Below are 19,361 nucleotides of genomic sequence, written 5' to 3'. Positions count from 1 at the left end.
CAAAGCAAATGTATGGCAAGTTGCTTGTTGTCTTGATCAGTAGAACAAGATGTTCTCCTTAAAGCTGAGCTGGCTAAAGCACAGGACATCTACATGGCAGAATCTGGGCAATAAAGGCAGATGTCCTTTGATGCAAAACCTCATCTCCTCCATCTACTCCCCTAAATACCTTCTACTAGAGAAACAAACTTATTTCAAAGTAAGAAATATGACTTCAAATGTAAATGGCTGGTGAGGAGTGGCTTGGCAATGCCAAAACCCAAATCAATGAGATCAAATCCTTCCCTATGAGCACATTTTGATGAAGTCAGATTGGAAGGAGTCCACACTTTCCATGGATCTCAGATAGTTGGAAAGAGGACTTGGTCAGCACGAGTGCCAAAAGAAAGGGCTGAGACTTGGGAAGGGAAGCTGAAGGGCTACTTCACCTATACAGTAGATTTTCTCATGGGAAGTCTTGACCTTTGGTGGGGAGCATGATGAAAGCAATATGGAAGAGGTAGAACTGAAAACAAAAATTCCCATCTTGCAATAAAATCCACTTTTATCAAAGAAAAATCAATGTCCTCACACCAAAGGTGTGTGCACTGTCAGGATCCACTGGGAGGAGTTGCCTGGTTATTGGATAAACTCCTTTAAGCCAATGACTCAGATTCAGTCCTATCCAGGTCTTTCGCTGAATTGCCCAATTTTACGTAAGTTATCTCATCTCTTCTACTCTAATCTCCTCAGTTTCGTTATCTGTAGCATGGGGGATATAATAATGCCCCCAGGACCCCTGTGGACATTGGATAAGGTGATGTGGGTCAATGAGCTGACTGAATTGTACATCAGTACCTAAATGTTAGTCATGAGTATCTTGCTCCAAGAATGGTAGCTATCACCAAGATTGAAGGGGAAGACCAAATGTAAAATAAAAACCTAGTTTTTACTATATTGAACATTCAGAAAGGAGGGTTACCTCAAGAGGAGAGCCTTATAAAGCTACAGTACAAATGGAATGAGCTTTGCAAGAAACTTACTTCAATGATAAGTCAGAATGTTAATGTCCCATTGCAGCAGCTGAATCCCTCTTCTTGGGCTGGTGTAATATATGATCTAAAAAGGTGATGGGTGTCAATGAAGACTTAGGTCAGAGGCTCTGAAGTAGCCAGTGATTCAGTTTCTGGGATTAAGGAAAACAAAAATCTTACCAATGACTGGATAAAAATAACATTCCTTTCTATTGTGATCATCCGACATCAAGGAAATGTTTGAAATTTGGGCAGCGTAATATGGTGTGCCTGCTGTGAAAAACACAGCAGCACCCCTGTGTCTTATCAGTCTTTGCTGTTGGTAAGAATTATGGGGAAAGCCAATTTGAGTCACTCCCCAATGCAGTTCACTCTAAAATGGATCACTATTCTAAGGGACTTGCCATGCCTTTTTGATGCAGATTCATCTCAGCACCCCCCTCTCTGCCCAACCCCCACCCCGCCCCCGCTCTGCTCCCCATCATTCAAACGCTCTGTGCTTTCTTCACAAATGCTGCGCACAGACTGTCATTAGGTGCAGAGTAAGCTGCAATTAGCAAGTCTGTCAGCTTCTCTTACAAGGAACTTATTTTTCAGTGGAAATTTTTGTAATGGTTCCTGTCTGATCTTTAACTCTTCCCTGGAGACCAAACTCCCCAGCTCAATTCTTGGCAATGCAACTCCAAGAGTGAATGATACCCCTTTGGACCAATTAATTACGGTAATTTCTTAAATTTAGCTACTAGCTGTTTTGGCACCTTCCACACAGCACGCCTTGCAAATAAATCCTCCAGAGCTCTGAAATGTCTGGCCTCCCAGTCTGAGCCCTCAGAGACTTGCAAGACTGAGTCTTGGTTCTCACAAGGCCTCTTCAGTGTGGTCAGGGGTAGTAGGCAAAAGCCTCAGTGTTTCAGGGACTCACTTGAGTTTCATTTACTGGGTGAAGGTGATAAGGTGTTTGCCAGCGTTGCCCAGCTCCGTGACCAAGGGGCTGCCTAGAACTTATAGTCTACCGCTGGGAAGCTGCTTCTCCCTTCTCCTCCAGGCCCACGGAGGCCCCTTGCAAGTTGAGAAGGAGAGCTAGGGTTGGAGCATAACGGAATCTGAGCAGAGGGAGAAAGATTTTAAACTTAAAAGACAAAACAATGAAGATCTCTTGAACTTACAGGTAAAAGACACATAATTTAATTTATCAACTATAGGCATTCCTGTAATTCCTCATGAGTGCGGAAAATTGAGGTGTCCATGTCTCTCAAGAGGTCATACAGTGATTTTCTCTTTTCTATTTGTTTGAGTGACACTGAGGTAACTACTATAACTACAAATCAACATACAGTGAAAGAAGTCATCCCAATAGTTCGGCCCGGATTCCAGAAATACTTGTTAACGGGTGCCTGATAGGCGTGATGGTCAACACGATGACAAAGGATATCCTCCTTATATTTCATCTTCATTCTTATAGGTATGAGCTCAAGACTATCACCAAGGTAATGGAATACCATTTTGACCTTCTTTACAGAGGCTGAGATGAATTTAATTGGATTATTTCGCCCATCCTAGAGCCTTTGGGTTTTGTCTTTTCAAGCTCTTCTCTTCTGGAATTCTCTTCTGGTCAAACCCTATTCATTCTTGAGGGCCCTTCTCTTTTCTGAAAGCGTATGCTCTGTCTTCCTCTTCTTCCTCATAGCTAGTATGTACTGAGCTTTGCAAGCATCAGATATGGCTCTAAGTGTTTTGCATATATTAACTCATAGAACACTCAGATCTGTGTACTGAGTCATAAAAACCACTGAGTGAGGTATTACCGCTCTTGGCTTGCTTCTGCAGAGGAGAAACTGAGAAACGGAAAGGTAGAGTGGTAACCTGCTCAAGACCACACAGCAGGAAGGGGGTAGAGGTGGGACTCAGACCCTGTCCATTGGCTCCAAAGTTGCCCTCTGAAATATTTCACTGGTTATCCAGCCCTATCGAATCTGCCCATTTCCTGAACTCTGATGGTCCTTTTTGCTTTTATTTGTTTATTTTTTTTTCCCAAGGAGATAGATACTAGTCATCATTTTATTAAAAATAGGCATAATACTCTATGTTCTATTGTATTTATTGCTTTGGATTTAGTTCACCTCTTTTCATATCTTTGCATATAGATCACCTTTATTCTTTAATTTTTTAAAATAGTGGCATGGTATTCCAAAGTGTGGGTTCCCAAATTATAAAAAGGATCCTTCTGATGGACATTCGGACTCTGTTCACATTTTCAATTTCCTGCACAACTACATTTCGAATCACCACGGAAGAAAGAAACACACACTGGGTTGAAGTCATATAGAGCGTGTGGGGTCGGGTAGCTGTTCTCTGCTATTAAGAAATAAATTATTCAGCAGGGAGATAATAGGACATGGACAAGACCAGTATTGCTGCTTGTTGGAGCATTAACTCACGGATGTAAAAACTTCTCTCTACCCAACATTTTGCTTAACTGTGAAATAGACACATTTTGCCGCTCAGTCTTCCCAGCAGAAACCTGGGAGTGCCCATGGTGCACTCGCTTAGGGGTAAGGTATTATGTGAAAACATTCCTGACGTTTCCCTGTGACTAAAACAAGCAGCCCCCACATTTCTCTGCAAAATGTTCGGGCCAAAAATATTCTTTGCTCGGCTATATTGACTTGAACAGTGTTTTTCAATCAGGCTGTTATTCGAATAATGGAGGAGATCCAAATTTGCTTTCCTGGGGAGAAATCTGTCTCTGCCTACAGCATGTGCAGGCCAAGAGGATGGGCTTCTGGCCTCTCACGAGGGACAACGGGCCAGAGGGGTGCCTCTGCATCTGCCCTCCAACGACCTCGTAAGTCAAGGGGAGCAGCTCATGGATCCCTGGAAGTCTGCTGGGGCACAGCCACCTTGTGCCTCCGCTCAGACCACCTGTTCTTCCCTTCATAATCTCCTCATGCTTCTCTGTTTCTTCTTCTTCCATATGGGCCATCTGAGCCTCAGCCCTCCTGAGCAGGCATCTTGACTTAAAGAGCTCTTCTCCTGGCCAGTAATGGCATTGGCCTCTAACACTCACTTGGTGAGTCCCTTGCCTATCATTTGTTTATCCACTCCACAAATATTTATTATGCACCTACCGAGGGCCAGAGATGCAGCACTGAACAGAACTAAGTCCTTTCCCGACCGAGCTGGCCTTTCAGGGGGAAGGAAAGAGAAAATCAAGCAAATGCACCGGTATTTACTATGCCTGGTGGTGGTAAGCGCAGGTAACAGAGTGGGTGTCCAAGGCGGGGATGTGGCTATTTTATATAACGTGGGAAGGGAGGGCAGCGTGATAAGGTGACCCATAACCTGAGAGCTGAGGGAGGGGAGGAGCCTCGCAGATAAGCCTTCATAGGTCCTTCCCGTGCACAAGTCATGAGCTGGGGGCAAGCTTGGCCATTTAGGGGGGAGCATCAAGGAAGCCATTTAGCGGCTTTGCAAATGTGATTTTTGTTTTGAAAATGTATATTTTCTCCTCATCTCAGGTGTAAGCTTCTTGAGAGTGGGGGGTCCATGGTAGAGATGACAGGTGATGTGATCTTAAGTAAAATTCTGCTCTCTGAAGTACACCCATCTGTAGTATGTATTCTTGTTCCTTTTCCACAGCCCTTACCACAGACTTTGATTGGATTATTAGCCCTAGCTTGTGGCACTTGGATATCCTAGGAAAATACTAATGCTCTCCTAGAGCATAAGTTGTGTATGTGACCTTCACACGCCCAGGGCCACATATCACGCTGAGCAAGCTGGCTTGGATAACCTCATCATTTAAAAAAAAAAAAAAAAAGATGGATTCTCGGTTCCAAACAATATGAACTAATGCCTTTTTCTATAATGCCTGCCCTTGCTTCAGACAAGACACTAAAAACACAATGAAATCACAGGCCAATAAAGTAAATAAAGCAACCAAAGAAACAAGTACCATCAAACAGTCCTGTCTTGGGGCGCCTGGGTGGCTCAGTGGGTTAAAGCCTCTGCCTTCGGCTCAGGTCATGATCCCAGGGTCCTGGGATCGAGCCCCACATCGGGCTCTCTGCTCGGCAGGGAGCCTGCTTCCCCCTCTCTCTCTGCCTGCCTCTCTGCCTACTTGTGATCTCTGTCTGTCAAATAAACAAATAAAATCTTAAAAAAAAAAAAAGTCCTGTCTTTCCAATCAATGCTTCTCAAATCAGAACACGCTGATGAAGCGGTTCTTTTCTCCATCTTGCCATAAAAATAAAGAAATTATGAAAAAAAATCAAATAACTTGCACACAATGTGCCTTGGTCATTTTATTTTAAATACATCAGTATGCAATTTGTCACTCCTTACTGAACCGGATGTGCTTTTGAAAGCTGTATAATGGATAGCATGTTGTGTATAATGGTGGAAATGTGTTTATTTTGTATTGTATAATTGTATGAGGTCCATGAAGACACAACCTCATTATATCCTGATATCATATTATCAAGGAAAATTCCATTTGAGTGACTTGTGTTTGCATTGCGGGCAGAAAACCTACAAGTGACTTTAATTACCAAGACATCTTTTATATATGAATTCCTTAGAGATGGGGATTTTGCCCACTTAGCTTACTGCTAAATCCTCAAAACGCAGCACAGTGCCAGCCCATAGGGGTCCCTTAACAAATGTTGAGTAAATAACTAACATACTTTCTGAAATGAGATATGGTACCTGTGATGGTTAATTTTATGTGTCAACTTGGCAAGACCAAGAGACCCAGATATTTGATCAAAACTTATTTTTTAAAATTATTTTCAAACCTTATTTTAGATGTTACTATGAAGTTATTTGTTAGGTAAGATTAACATTTAAATTAGTTAACTCTGAGTAAAACAGATAACCTTCTATAATGTGGGTGAGCCTCATCTAATCAGTTGAAAGTCTTCAGAGAAAAAGGCTGGTCCGCCTCAGTGAGAATTCTGCCAGCAGACTGACTTTGCACTCAGCTGCAATAGCAGCTCTTCCCCAGGTCTCCAGCCCACTCTGCAGATTTTGAACTTGCCAGCTTCCATAAATGCATAAGCCAAATTCTTAAAATAAAACTCTCTGTATACAAACATATATGCTCACCTGCTATGGGTCCTGTTTCTCTAAAGAACATTGACTCATTCAGTACGCCTTACTCTTTTATTCTTTCAATGAATCAGTCACTATACGTTATTTACCGAGAATCATTCTCACCCACCAAGACCCCGCAGCCACCAAAGCCAGACCAGCGACACAACCTTGGAGAGCTTTGGGCCTCAACTTTTCCACTCTGGTGGAGGGCCGGAGAGCATTAGCTCCTCAACGTTTCATTTCTCTTGTGATGCAAAGCACCTGTAGAGGTTCTCTCTAGAGAAACAGGTGCCAAGAGAACCCTGTACTTGCTAAAGCCATTTTGTGATGGTGTTATGGGAGGTACCAATTTACTACTGTGGTTTTAGGGGAAAATACTTCCCATGGTGATGTGGAGCCATTAATAGTATCACTTCCTCTAAATATTTCCACTCTTTACGAGTGAAGCTGGGGGTGGGGGATTTCCATCGTGGAAACTAGCCAAAGGTTACAAAAGGTTCACGGACACTCTACCATTTGATGATTGTGTGGTCGCTAACGGGTTCCCTATACATTAAGGGAAAATGATTCTAAAAATATATCAGCGGGAAGCCTCTAGGGGGCGTGGTATGAAATTTGGTTCTCTTCGGGATCTAGCAAAGTGATTAGCAGTCAGAGAGCCCCTTTGCTGACCTGGGGAAGGATGCATTTACAGAGTAAGTATTCAAATAGAGCCTCCCACCAAGGGTTTATGTGGTAGGAGAAGCGGACATGGAGAAGAGAAGCTTTCTAACTGTGCCCACAGCAAGCACAGTTCTTGTGTGGGAGTACATTTTATCTCTGAGAGTGATTTTTATCTCTTTCTTCCCTCCACTTAAGGCCCCTTTCTTCCTTTGATGTCTTTTTCCTTCTGGCTCTCAGTTCTCTACTTCATCTCTACTCCACTTATCCCCAGTTAAAACCTGTTTCTAATATGCAGCAAAGCTGCACACCTCTGCTGGGTAGTAGTTTTTTGGTTTTTTTTTTTAAGATTTTATTCATTTGTTTGACACAGAGAGAGCCAGAGAGCACAAGTGGGGGGAGCGGCAGAGGGAGAAGGAGAAGCAGGCTCCCTGCTGAGCAGCGAGCCTGATGTGGGGCTCGATCCCAGGACCCTGGGATCATGACCTGAGCTGAAGGCAGAGGCTTAACCAACTGAGCCACCCAGGAGCCCCTGCTGGTAGCATTTTGTGCGAGAGAGAGAGAGAGAGAGAGAGAAAGAGAGACAGAGAGAGAGAGAAATTTGGGGAGCGTGTGCCTTCCTGAAATTATACTCTGAGCCCTTCATCTTTGGCAATTACCCAGCTTTGTCAATGGATAGAAATGATAGATGGTCATATGTTTACACAGAATGCTGTACAGCCATCAAAATAGCTCAATGCCTATTTGAATCGACACGGATAACCCTCAGAAGCAATGCTGAGCCAAAGAGCCAGACATGGAAGCATATGTATGGTAGGACTGTATTTGTTTCAAGTTCCCAAACAGACACAAATAAAACTGCATACACAGTATGCATAAGTTATATATGTTAATTTTTATAGAAATACATTTATGCATAAATTACACATACACCAATGATATTTGTATACATATGAGGCCAGATCCAAAAAGAAAAGTAAGGGAATGTGATTAACACAAAATTTAAGACAGCAGGTCCCTTGGGGGGGGCGTGGATAGAAATGCGTACAATTGATAAGGGGCATGGATCAGGCTTCAAGGGTCATTAAGGTGAGCAACAGGTAAACAGACATTTGTTTTATTTCCATTATGATTTAGAATATATGTCTACATAACAGGTACTTCTTTGTGGTAGGAAACGTTTCACAATATTTTAAAATTTTTCTAAAGTGAAATTTACCTGGGTTATTAATCCTCATTTATCCTCCTTGGGAAAGGAAGGGAGAGGCTCAGGGAATAACAGCTGCTTATAAAAATTAAAGAGAGAGGGTGCCTGAGTGGCTCAGTGGGTTAAGCCTCTGCCTTCGGCTCAGGTCATGATCTCCGGGTCCTGGGATCGAGCCCCACATCAGGCTCTCTGATCAGCAGGGAGCCTGCTTCCCCCTCTCTCTCTGCCTACTTGTGATCTTTGTCTGTCAAATAAATAAATAAAATCTGTAAAAAACATTAGAGAGTTCTTTGAGTTATCGTCCTCCATGAGCCAACGCTTCTGATCTGAAGCAAATGTGAAGAAGAACATGGAGACACTGACACCTCCTTTCGCCATCACTGAGTGACTTCTGATCCCCTGGTTTGCTTCCTCAGGGCAGAACCGCCATGTTTGTAATGGAGCCTTGCAGTGGGTCAGTTTCATGTTGTCTCCCATCACCACCTAGGTATTTGGGAGCCATTGTGGGCTCACTAAAGTTGTTTACTGGAATGAGCAAAAATCAGCAGGCGGTGCCTAGGTGGCTAAGTTGGGTAAGTGACCGGACTCTTCATTTCGGTTCAGGTCATGATCTCAGGGTCTTGAGGTCATCCATCAATCCCCACCTGTCAGGCTCTGTGCTGGGTGTGGATTCTCTCTCTTCCTTTCCTTCTGCACCTGCTTTCTGCTCACACCCACACTCAATCTCTTTAAAAAAAAAAAAAAAAAAGTACAGCTAAGGATGGCGTGTTACCACCTACCTAGGATGTCCCCATCCTTCCTGGCCATGCATCACTCACAGAGCAGGTGCTGGGTGGAATGAGACACAGCTGTGACCCGGAGGAGCATCTGCTCTAGAGAAGCTCTGCCAGTCTTCTCTCAAAGTCCTACCTTCCAGTGTCTGCTATCGGGTGTGTTGCCAGTGCAATTAGTAACATGATTTTTTTTTTAAATTTTATTAACATATAATGTATTATTTGCTTCAGGGGTACAGATCTGTGAATCATCAGTCTTACACAATCCACAGCTCTCACCAAAGCACATACCCTTCCCAATGTCCATCACCCAGCCAGCCTCTCCCTACCCCTACCCCCCAGCAACTCTCAGGTTGCTCGACTCAGTGTTTTTTTAACTTAAATATGTTTATAGCAGAAGATAATTTATACCACTCTTGCAGATAAATAACCAGTGCCATTAAGGTTCATAGAAGGTAATCATGAGAAATAGATGTGGGAAAGCAAAACCATCCTGTTAAATTTTAGTTCACGAGCACTGCCTGCTGATGGCTCATGGCCCAAGGCCCACTTTCTTTTTGTTGAAAATGATACGTGGTCAATGGTTAGAGAATGTTAAGATCAGACCAAAATCAGAGGCTCAGAAGAGTGAAAATGGAAACGTTTTCCATGACAAAGTCTAGTGACTCAGCATGATTTTAGGCCATATCTCTATATCGCGTACCATGTAAAATTATCATATGGTGCCCCACAGTTGGGAAATTTTGATCAGATGAATTGCAAAGAGACTGATGAGCAGAAAGCCAATGGAGGGGGCTTGTCGTAAGATGCGGCACAGCTCTGTAGAGGACGTGTGAAGTCTAAAGGCGCTCTTCCTCCGGCGCCTGGCTGGCGCAGTCGTTGGAGCATGCAACTCTTGATCTCAGGGTCATAAGTTCGAGCCCCATGTTAGATGTAGAGATACTTAAAAACAAAAACTTAAGAAAAAAAAAAAAATAAGGGAGCTCTCCCTATGGTAGTCCCTGGGTCCTTTGTCTAAGCAGGATCTCAGAAAGGGATGAGGAGGACCTTGAATGGATATGAGAGAGATCAAAATGCAGATATCTAAGATTAAATAGGGAACAGCGGATGACACGGCCTGAGTGTCCACAGTGCTGTGTAGCAGGCTGTCTCAGCTTCAGTTTCACCAGAAGCAGACCCTGACTCAGATTCAAGTGCATGTAGTTTAACAAACGATCCCAGGACACCTTGACAGGGATCAGGGGTTGGGGAGGAGTAGCCAGAAGGGAAGGGCACACTAAAGGCACGTTATCAGGCCAGCTGCCACTGTGGGCAACTGAGCTTGAGTTCACGTGGAAACTTTGGGACAAAGGTAAGAGGCTTGTCTTAAGAGTTATTCCACTCAGGCCTGAGGGAGCTATTTATGGCCCATTGGAGAATTAGTTTCTGGGCATTTTTGTTCACCTTTAGGCAATTACAGGGGCTCTGCCTGGCTTAGAGAAAGCTCTCAGGTCTTGAGATAAAGATTCAGGCTGTTACAAGTTAGTTCAGTCCTGGCAAATGGAAAGAGACTCTTAGCTCTAGGGAACAAACTGAGGGTTGCTAGAGGGGAGGTGGGCAAGGACAGGCTGACGGGCAGTAAGGAGGGTACTTGATGGAATGAGCACTGGGTGTTGTACACAACTGATGAGTCACTAAAGTCTACCTCTGAAACTAATAATACGGTATATATAAACTAAATTGAATTTAAATAAAGAAACAAAGGGATGTCCCTGAAGAGGTGAGCAGCTTTTAAGGAAGACAATTAAAGGAATTAGCTATCCCTTAACTATGAAAAGAAGGAGGAGGGGGAGAAGGAGGGGGAGGGGAGAGGGGGAGAGGGAGGGGGAGGAGAAGTTAGTTCAGTCCTGAGGAGGCTAAACTAAAGAGATCTAGGTAGGAAACTGACTGCTTTTACTACACCTTCCCTCTGCTAGAAACTTAAAAAAAAAAAAAAAAACAAAAAAAAAAAACCTGTCCTGTTTAATCCTTACCAGAGCATTCCAAGAGAGTTAGTTCCCTTCATTTACATACAGAGAAAGAAGAAACCGAGCTGCTTCACTTGCCCAAAGACACACAGCCTGTGTTCTATGCCTCTGGTTACACCTGCCTCGTCTTCTCTTTCAGCATCCAGGTGAAATTCACATAACATCCATTAAATATTTTAAAGGACCATGTCATTGAATATGACATTCAATAATTCACAGTACCGTGCAGTCACCACCTCTACCTAGATCCAAAGCGTTTTTGTCACCTCAAAAGGCAATCGCAGACGCAAGGAAGCCGTTGCTCCGCATTTTCCCCTCCCCCAGCCCCCGCAGCCACCAATCAGCATCCTGTCTCTACGGATTGACCCGTTTTGGATAGTTCACACAAACGGAATCATGTACTTGTTGTGGCTGGCTTCTTTGACTTTAGCATAGTGTTTTGTTTTATTTTTTAAGGTAGATTTGTTTGTTTGTTTGACAGAGAGAGAGCAAGAGAGCACAAGCAGGCGGAGCTGCAGACAGAGGAAGAAGCAGGCTCCCGGCTGAGCAGAGAGCCCCACAGGGGACTTGATTCTGGGACTCTGGGATCATGACCTGAGCCAAAGGCAGACGCTTAACCTACTGAGTTGCCCAGGTGCCCTCACTTTAGCATAGTGTTTTTGAGACTTACCCATGCTGTAGCAGGTATCTGTATTTCGTGTTTTGTTTGTTTGTTTTTTGGTGGCTGAATCATATTCCATTGTATGGTTGTACCACAATTTGCCTCCCCACTCACCTGCTGATGGACAGGCAAGCTGTTTCCTCTCCTAGGCTGTTGCAACTAGTGCTGCTATGAAAGTATGTGTGCATGTAAATATTTGAGTCCCTGTTTTCAGTTCTTTTGGATGGAAGCGCTGGGTCATATGGTAATTTTGCATTTGACTTTTCACGGACCCCCCCCCCCTCCAGTCTCCTTGAAGGGACCCTTCTCCTCTATCTCTATTTAAATGTTAGAATTTCTTGAGATTCAATTCTCTCTCTTTTTTAAAGACTATATTTATTTATTTGAGTGAGAGAGAGAGAGAGCACAAGCAGTAGGGAAGGGGAGGGAGAGAGAGAGAGCAGAGAGAGAATCTGGGGCAGATGCCATGCTGAGCGAGGGCCCGAACCTGGGCTCGATCTCACAAACCTGAGATCATGACCAGAGCTGAAATCAAGAGCTGGACGCCCAACTGACTAAGCCACCCAGGCACTTCTTCCTTGGGATTCAATTCTAAGCCACCCTCCTGCTTTGTCATTCCATACCCTCCCTCAGGTGTATATCACCCATACCCATGGCAGCAATTACCAACTCTACGTATGCCCAGGATCCCAGACCTCTGTTTGGAGCTCTAGATATTGCTCAGTGTTGACTGCCGGGCTGACGCCTGCCTTTGGATCAGTTCTAGAACTAAACTAACCTGGGCCTGGTCCCCACCCGCTTCACCAGTCTCTGTGATCAACAAGCAATATTAACATCCATTTGGATGTGCAAACCAGGAAACTGGGGGTCACCTTTGACACATCCCCCCTCCCCTGCTCTCCTTTTCTGTCCCCCACCAAGTGCTGTCGATTTTCCTTTCTAGATACTTTTAAATCTGTGCGATACTCTCCGCTGCCACCACCACTCTTGGTTGTACTCACACAGATAGGCTTGCTTGGCCGAATTCATGCACCTTCTCATTGGTCTCCCGGATAGCTGTGGAGAATGGATGGGAGGGGGCCACACCATCCATTCTCCACACCGATCGAAAGGAATTTCTGAGAAATGCAAATCAGACCACGGCCCCTCTACCTTCTGCATAGCTCTTAAAATCAGCAGCATGTTTTATGCTGAAACTCTGGGCTCATTTTGAGCCACTCCCTACATCCCTCCTGTTGCACTGTCCCTTTTTCCAGGTAATTCTGCAGTGTCCTACCTCAGGAAATGGTCTCTGCTGTTCCCTCTGCCTGGAGCGTAGACTTGTGAACTCCTACGCCTTTTTTCAGTTCTAGTCTCACCTTCCTTCTAGAAACCTCCCTGCTTCCCAGATGAGATCAGCTTCCCCCACAATATGTTCTGATCCTTATCACATTCCTGTAATTAGTAATTAACATCTGCTTCTCCCCTGGACTGTAAGCTTTTTGGAAGCAGGACAACATATAATTTTGCTTCATCTTGTGTAAGGTTTGACTTAAAAGTAGCTGCCACACAGTGAAAACTCACGAGATAGGTGTTAAATACATGAATTAACTAATTAATGAGAAATAGAGCACCACCTCAAAGCTGATTTCTTTTTTTTCCCCCAAGAGCAGCTGAATTTATTTGATTGAGAACATCCTATTTTTTTTTTCAAAGCTGATTTCACCTCCTTCCCTCTCCACTACTCCCCTTGGACATTCTTAAAACAGGAATGTCCTTGAAAATGGGGAGGAATTTCCTCCCAAACTTGGAAGGAAGCAGAAACAAGGAGGAAAACCACTTGGTTGGTTCCCAGAGTCCTGTCATGGGCAACTGGTGGGAACCATCTGGTGGGAACCATCTTCTGGGGGAAGAGGAGGGGACTCCTGACGCAGGAGTTGAGAAGACCAGAGCACCCAGTCTCAACTGTCATCACTGGCGTAGGGGAAAAATAAAAGTAAAATAAATAATAAATAAATAAATATGAAAATAAAAAATCAGAAAAATAGGGGGAAGGCTCTCAAGTTGTATATGCTCTTCATTTTGAAATAATTTCAGCAAGATAAAAACCCTTTGTTGAAGAAAGGCAATCGAATGAATGAATGAGTGACGTGACTTAGTAAATATTGAGAAAAGGAAGGATGGCAAAGCTATTGGGGTGGCCCCGCTTGACTAAGTAGAATGCTCCCAACCCCTTAGAGATTATGCTAAGGACAAGGTCTGCAGGGCTGGACACAATGAGTCTAATACTCAATCATGGTTTCTTGCCCCCTCAGGGGTCATTCCCAGAGGACCTGAAAATGACATTATAAATGACTTGAATCCGCCATCAAGTATCAATGACAGCCCACATTTGGGAAGTACTGAAACCATTTAGGGAAAGCCAAAGCACAAGGTTCTCACAGGTAAGCTCTCCGCGGAGGGCGGCCAGGGGGAGGAGACATGCAGCTTCTACACCAGGAAGCACCTACCAAGATGATTCAAAAACCAGAATCATGCAGCATTTAGCTTGCATTAAAGCCTGTGCCTACAGATCAACTTGGAGGAAACCTGGGGTCCCTCTTTTCTCCTTCGGGGCATGCTGAGTCCCTCTTGGCTCCAGTTAAGGGGTATCAACAGTGGGGAACACTAACGGATGTCTGACACCATCTCAGGAAGTCAGAGTCTGAGTGAGTCTCCCCACACCCTCGGGCCCCAGCAAGTGTCTGGGAACTCACCCGGGGCAGGACCACTGTTGCTGGCTCATCGGGTGGTCCCTGGTGTTCTCGCCCTCTCTCTGACCAGGCAGGTGGGAGGCGGCAGCTCAGTCTTGCCTCATGATTATGCTTCTGTCTCACTGCGGCCACCAGACTTGCTTCTCAAGGCAGCTGCAAGCATTTCCCTACTGGGCAACCACACACATAGAATGTGAGTGGTGTCTGTACGTGTGTTTTTCCTTCCGGTTGCTGCAAGTGATGTTGTCTCGGTTCATTTCCTCCCTGTGCCACAGTTTTTTTTTTGTTTTGTTTTTTTTTCTCTGATACACTGGGGGCGATTTGTAGTTTAGGGACAGGTGGGAAATCTAGCTCTACTCCGGACTGCTTGTTATTTTGACAAAGAGAGGTGATCTTTAAATTATTTTCGCAATGAAATGTAGGGGAGTGGCGTAAGCTCCTTTCCAGGCTGCATGCAGGCAAACATCAGGGTATTGCAAGGCTAACCAGATTAGGATGTTGTGGTTTTATGGACTTAAAATATTCTAAAGATTTCCGCTATAAATTGACATGAAACATCTTTTCATTTAACTAGTCTTTATTGAGTCTGTGCATGGCCAGAGCACCCTGCTAGGTACTGGGTACCCACATGGAGAATTCCTATTTCCACTGTGGTATAGAAAACAGAGGCTGAGCATGCGGAAGGGAATTTGAAAGTCACTTAGTCCCAAATCCTTTGTCTTCTCGTTGTGTTTTCAGGTAGCAGCCGAGTGGTGCGGCCTGAGGCTAACCACCCGATGGTTGTCCTTTAAACGCTTTTGATCTTTCTGTGACTCAGCTTCCTCATCTGTAAAATGGGAGTAGTCATAGGATTGTTGTGGGAATTCAGTGAGTTGTTCTATGTAAAGCATTCAAAGGGTGGCTGCCATGAGTATATGAACGTTTGCTATTATCACTAACGGTAAATTTCATGAGTATGAGGTCAAACCTTTGCTTTTCGCCGTCTCTTTCCACTTCTCGTCCCATGCTGGTGCCTAGAAATGCCTGGGGAACAGAGAGGGTGGAGGAGAGAGGGAGATGGTTGGAGGAATTGATACTCCCCAGCGATCAGGTGGCATGAAACCCTCCTACTCTTGCTTGCTCTATCATTAAGACAAGCAAAGCACTGTCCTTGGCCCTCTCTTCATCCTTGTCCCCTGTCCATGCTGCATATTGCATTCTTGTGACTTCTAGTTTGTTGTTGTTGTTTCATTTTTCTTGAATTTCCTGTAATACTTTTCTGATATTCAGATCCAAGGCATTTATTTTTAAACATCGAGCTGGTCTGAATCATATTAAGGAAATACTTGGCCCATAAGCAGGTGCCACATTTAAACAAAGAAAGAAACACTCAGCTCAATGCCTCGTGTAATCAGGACAAAAATAAATCAATAACAAGAACATCTATGACAATCTTCATACACACATTGCATCCATAGGTATAATGAGCCATGTTTATGGTTAAAAAAATCATCTATTTTTTTCTTTCTCTCTTCTTTTCCTTAAAAAAACACACCACTCTTGTGTACATGCTTGATATCAGGAACTGGTCCAGATTAGAGGTAGAGTTACCTTATTTCCAAGTTTTATTTTATAAGGCAGCATATCCATAATAAATCAAGTGGAGCAGAAGCCTGAAGAATACGTATTTTTTCCCAATATGTCCCTCCATGCATTTGCCATGATCCCATAGTGTGTTATTTTCTCCATTAGCTATTTAAGCAGTCTAAATTTAAATGTGTCCATTTAAGAAAAAGTAACTTACAGTTGTACGTAATACCTCGAAGGCCAATGCCATCGCATGGCCTCCCTGTCAATGACACCCTAGACCTATGCAAGAAGCCGGAGCTTAGCCTTCCTCTACAGAAAGCACGCGGGGTTGTCAACATGATTATCCTGAACTCTGTTCTTTTGCCTACATCCTCATGGCTTCCTTTCCCGCTTGGAGCTGCCGGCACGTCCCAAGCCTGAGGGCTTCAGAATGAAGAGAGAGAGGGGGAGAGAGAGAGAGAGAGAGATTGTAAGGCAAACTGAGGAGCCCAGACTTTGTCCAAACACAGATCACACTTGTTCTAGAAAAACAAGTGGAATTTTTTTTTTCCCCCACTTGGAAAGATGAAGATTTTCTATGCCTGTTTTCCTACTTAGATTTTTCTTCTTCTTTTTCTTTTTTGGGTCTATTTTCTTCTTTTTTTGATTAGTGGGAGGTTATGCCACATGTCAGGATTTTGACAAAGCCCAGACAGTTCTGACAACAAACAAACAACTGTAGTTTCTAATTACTCTGTCCAATGAAGACCGTGTTTACATTTTCATTTTTATTTAAACGATCTTCCTGACTGCTTTAATTAGCTTCTTCAGGCCGGCTCAGTTAGCGCCATGGAATGGTTTGTAACTACCTGTTACGCAGTAGCCAAACCCCAGGCAACTGTTCTGAATTTGTCATGGGTGTTTGGTCCAAGGAGCAACTGTTGTAGGGAGTGGAGTCTAAGGCAGTAGGTGCAGGGGAGAGGCAGAAGTGAGGAGCATTTGAGAAGATAAAAAGTTACAAAAAAAAAAAATCTATGGCTAAGTTGTGTGTGTGTGTATGTGTGTGTGTATTTATGATTCCATCTGCGTGACTCATTTCCCTCCACGACTGAATACAGTATTAGCCATGGGGAATCAGCTACCCACTGAGGAATTAAAATGAATATACCCAAGAGTTGGTTTGGTAAATTTTAAGAGCGAACTTGTCTGGTATTATAATGTGTGCCTCATCCCTTCTTGGGAATGGGAGTCAGTCTTGTGGTTTTCATTTTTAGATGAAGAAATCAGTGCTCAGAAAGACCCAGTTCATTTGTCTAATCGGTAGTTGTTGCATACCTGTAGACTTCTTCGACCTTTCCCAGGCATGTTTGGTGCCTTAGTCCCCAGGACGCAGGGCCTGCCCTCAAGATAATCTGGTAACATAACTGTTCCCATGAATTGGTTCACTCAGATACGAAAAGCATTCATGGAGCAAATGTTGTGATAAGTAAAAAAATGAATGAGAATCAGCCCCTCCCCTCAGGGACACGATAGGCTAGGAGGCAGAGCAAAGTGAACCTTGTCTATCCTGTTCTGCTCTCTTTCCACCAACAGCACTCTTCTCTCATTGCAAGACATATTTGTCTTCTTCCTCATCTGTCCTCCCAGTTCTTCAGCCAAGTCCCTAGTCCCCAGTCCCAGAACCTCATGACCACCTATTCTGGCAACGTGTTAATATTCATTTCCTTGTTCTTCTTCTGGGTGTTCATGTGTTTCCAGCCATGAGTGGAAGCTCAGTCTACTTTCCTGCTCCAGAGCTACCCAGTAGGTTCCCAACAGGGGAAGTTACGAAAGACTGATTTGTCTCCTTGCAAATTCTCCCCCAATAAGCTCCACTGAGGTTGTTCTGTTGCTCAGGAATCTTCTTGTGCGTCTCCCATGGACTATCTGTCAAGTCTTCTTTTTTTTTTTTTTTTCCCCAAGCTTTTTCCAGTTTATTGCTACCAAATTCACATATATAACTTCAACATTCCACCTTTAATTTTCAACAATTAACATATTAATCCTGTCGTATATTTAATAGGAAGTGGTAGATCTTATTTTCAAGTATCCATAAGACATTTGGAATTCCATTCTTTCCCCCATGCCCCAGCAGCTCTGTGCCCAGCCCTCACCTGTTACCACGTGGAGGGTAAGCGCAGATATGAGCTCCTCTGGTCACCAGGTGGTCTTTGCAGACCTTGGCTCTGACATCCTCCTGTTCCTCATTCTCTGCACATTCTCCAACCCTTTGTATTATAGCTTCTAGCATTGTCACTTGACTAATAATAAGGGTCAGAACTACCATTTTTGATGTTTGTTCTTAGGAGGTAAAGGACATTTGCAAAGATGAAACCATCTTTCTAGTTCACAGAACAGCTGTTTGAAGAAATATGGGCACCTCAAAGGAAAGGAATAAAGACTAAATTATTCTTAAGACAGATGATGGCCAACTTAAAAGATTCCAATTTATTGGAAGCATTCATTATATTTAAGCATCTGGTAAATACCAAGCACTCATTTCTCCATTGCTTGTATCCTGTCTGCCAAGCCCTCTTCTGGATGGTAACCATTTTGGGGTCTCCCCCAGAATAATTGGGAACATCTTGTTGGGGTTGATTTTTCCATAATTTTTTAAATTAATGTTTTAAATCTAAAAGTAATACATTTATATGGTAAAAAACTAACATTGCAGGTAAAACTGAAGTACCTTTTGAGCGTCAGCCTTAATTTCAGTTCCCTCCCCTGCTTGGCCCACAGTGAAGCTCTGCTCTCTCTCTGTCTGGCATGAATTCTTCTGAGTCGTTTTCTAAGCACTTAGAGCTTATGCAACCACTGCCAGTTTGCAGTTGGGTACATGGGCCATCTCCTCCTTGAGACTGCATGTGCGCACACACCCAGGACACGAGACTGAAACCATTTTATTACACTCGGTTTCTGAGGGAACTGTCTAAACTGCTATTCTGGTTTCACATGCAGAAAGCACTTTGAAAACAACATCTTATTCATGAAAATATAAAAAAATAAAATGACATTGCTGTCCTGGATGGTTGAAGGGACCAGACTGCTCTGTTTGTCTGACTCTTGCTCCTTTGTTTTCTAAATATAGGAAAACATGGATTTGTGTCCAGCTGGTTGGTCTCTGAGAGGAGATTCCAGGATCAAATACCAAAGGTCAAGTTGTCATTGGATAAAATGAATTTCTGGACTTTTCTTTTTGCTTACATGATCACGTAGCCAAAACTCAAGTCAAATCATGCCTCTCCCTAGTTAGGTAAGCTGCTCCTGACCATGACCCCAGCCCTAGGGAGGGGCACCGCATGCTGTTTGATCATTTCTTGTTTTGTTTTGTTTTTTTTAAGATTTTATTTATTTATTTGACAGAGAGAGAGAGAGAGATCACAAGTAGGCAGAGAGTCAGGCAGAGAGGGAGTGGGAAGTAGGCTCCCCTCTGAGCAGAGATCCCGATGTGGGGCTCGATCCCAGGACCCTGGGATCATGACCTGAGCCGAAGGCAGAGGCTTTAACCCACTGAGCCACCTAGGCGCCCCTGTTTGATCATTTCTAGCCACTTTTCTTTCTACACTGGCTGGCTCTTTAGCTTTCCTCTTCCTTGAACATTTTCTTCCTTCTCACCTGTCAGAACAGC

General features: G+C 43.8%; 1 protein-coding gene across 1 annotated transcript in view; it reads right to left on the bottom strand.

The window, feature by feature from the left end:
- NEDD9 (neural precursor cell expressed, developmentally down-regulated 9) overlaps positions 1–14,322 on the bottom strand; it is a 195,899-nt gene extending 181,577 nt beyond the window's left edge. Inside the window, exon 1 of the mRNA XM_047731935.1 lies at positions 14,150–14,322. The gene's annotated coding sequence lies outside the window, so the exon portion shown is untranslated. The remainder of the gene's footprint in view (positions 1–14,149) is intronic.
- Positions 14,323–19,361: the final 5,039 nt, after the last annotated feature.

The sequence above is a fragment of the Lutra lutra genome, chromosome 6, assembly GCF_902655055.1.
Source record: "Lutra lutra chromosome 6, mLutLut1.2, whole genome shotgun sequence".
NCBI lineage: Eukaryota > Metazoa > Chordata > Mammalia > Carnivora > Mustelidae > Lutra > Lutra lutra.
Note: the sequence above shows the minus strand (reverse complement) of the source record. Positions and strands in the feature narration are given on the sequence as shown.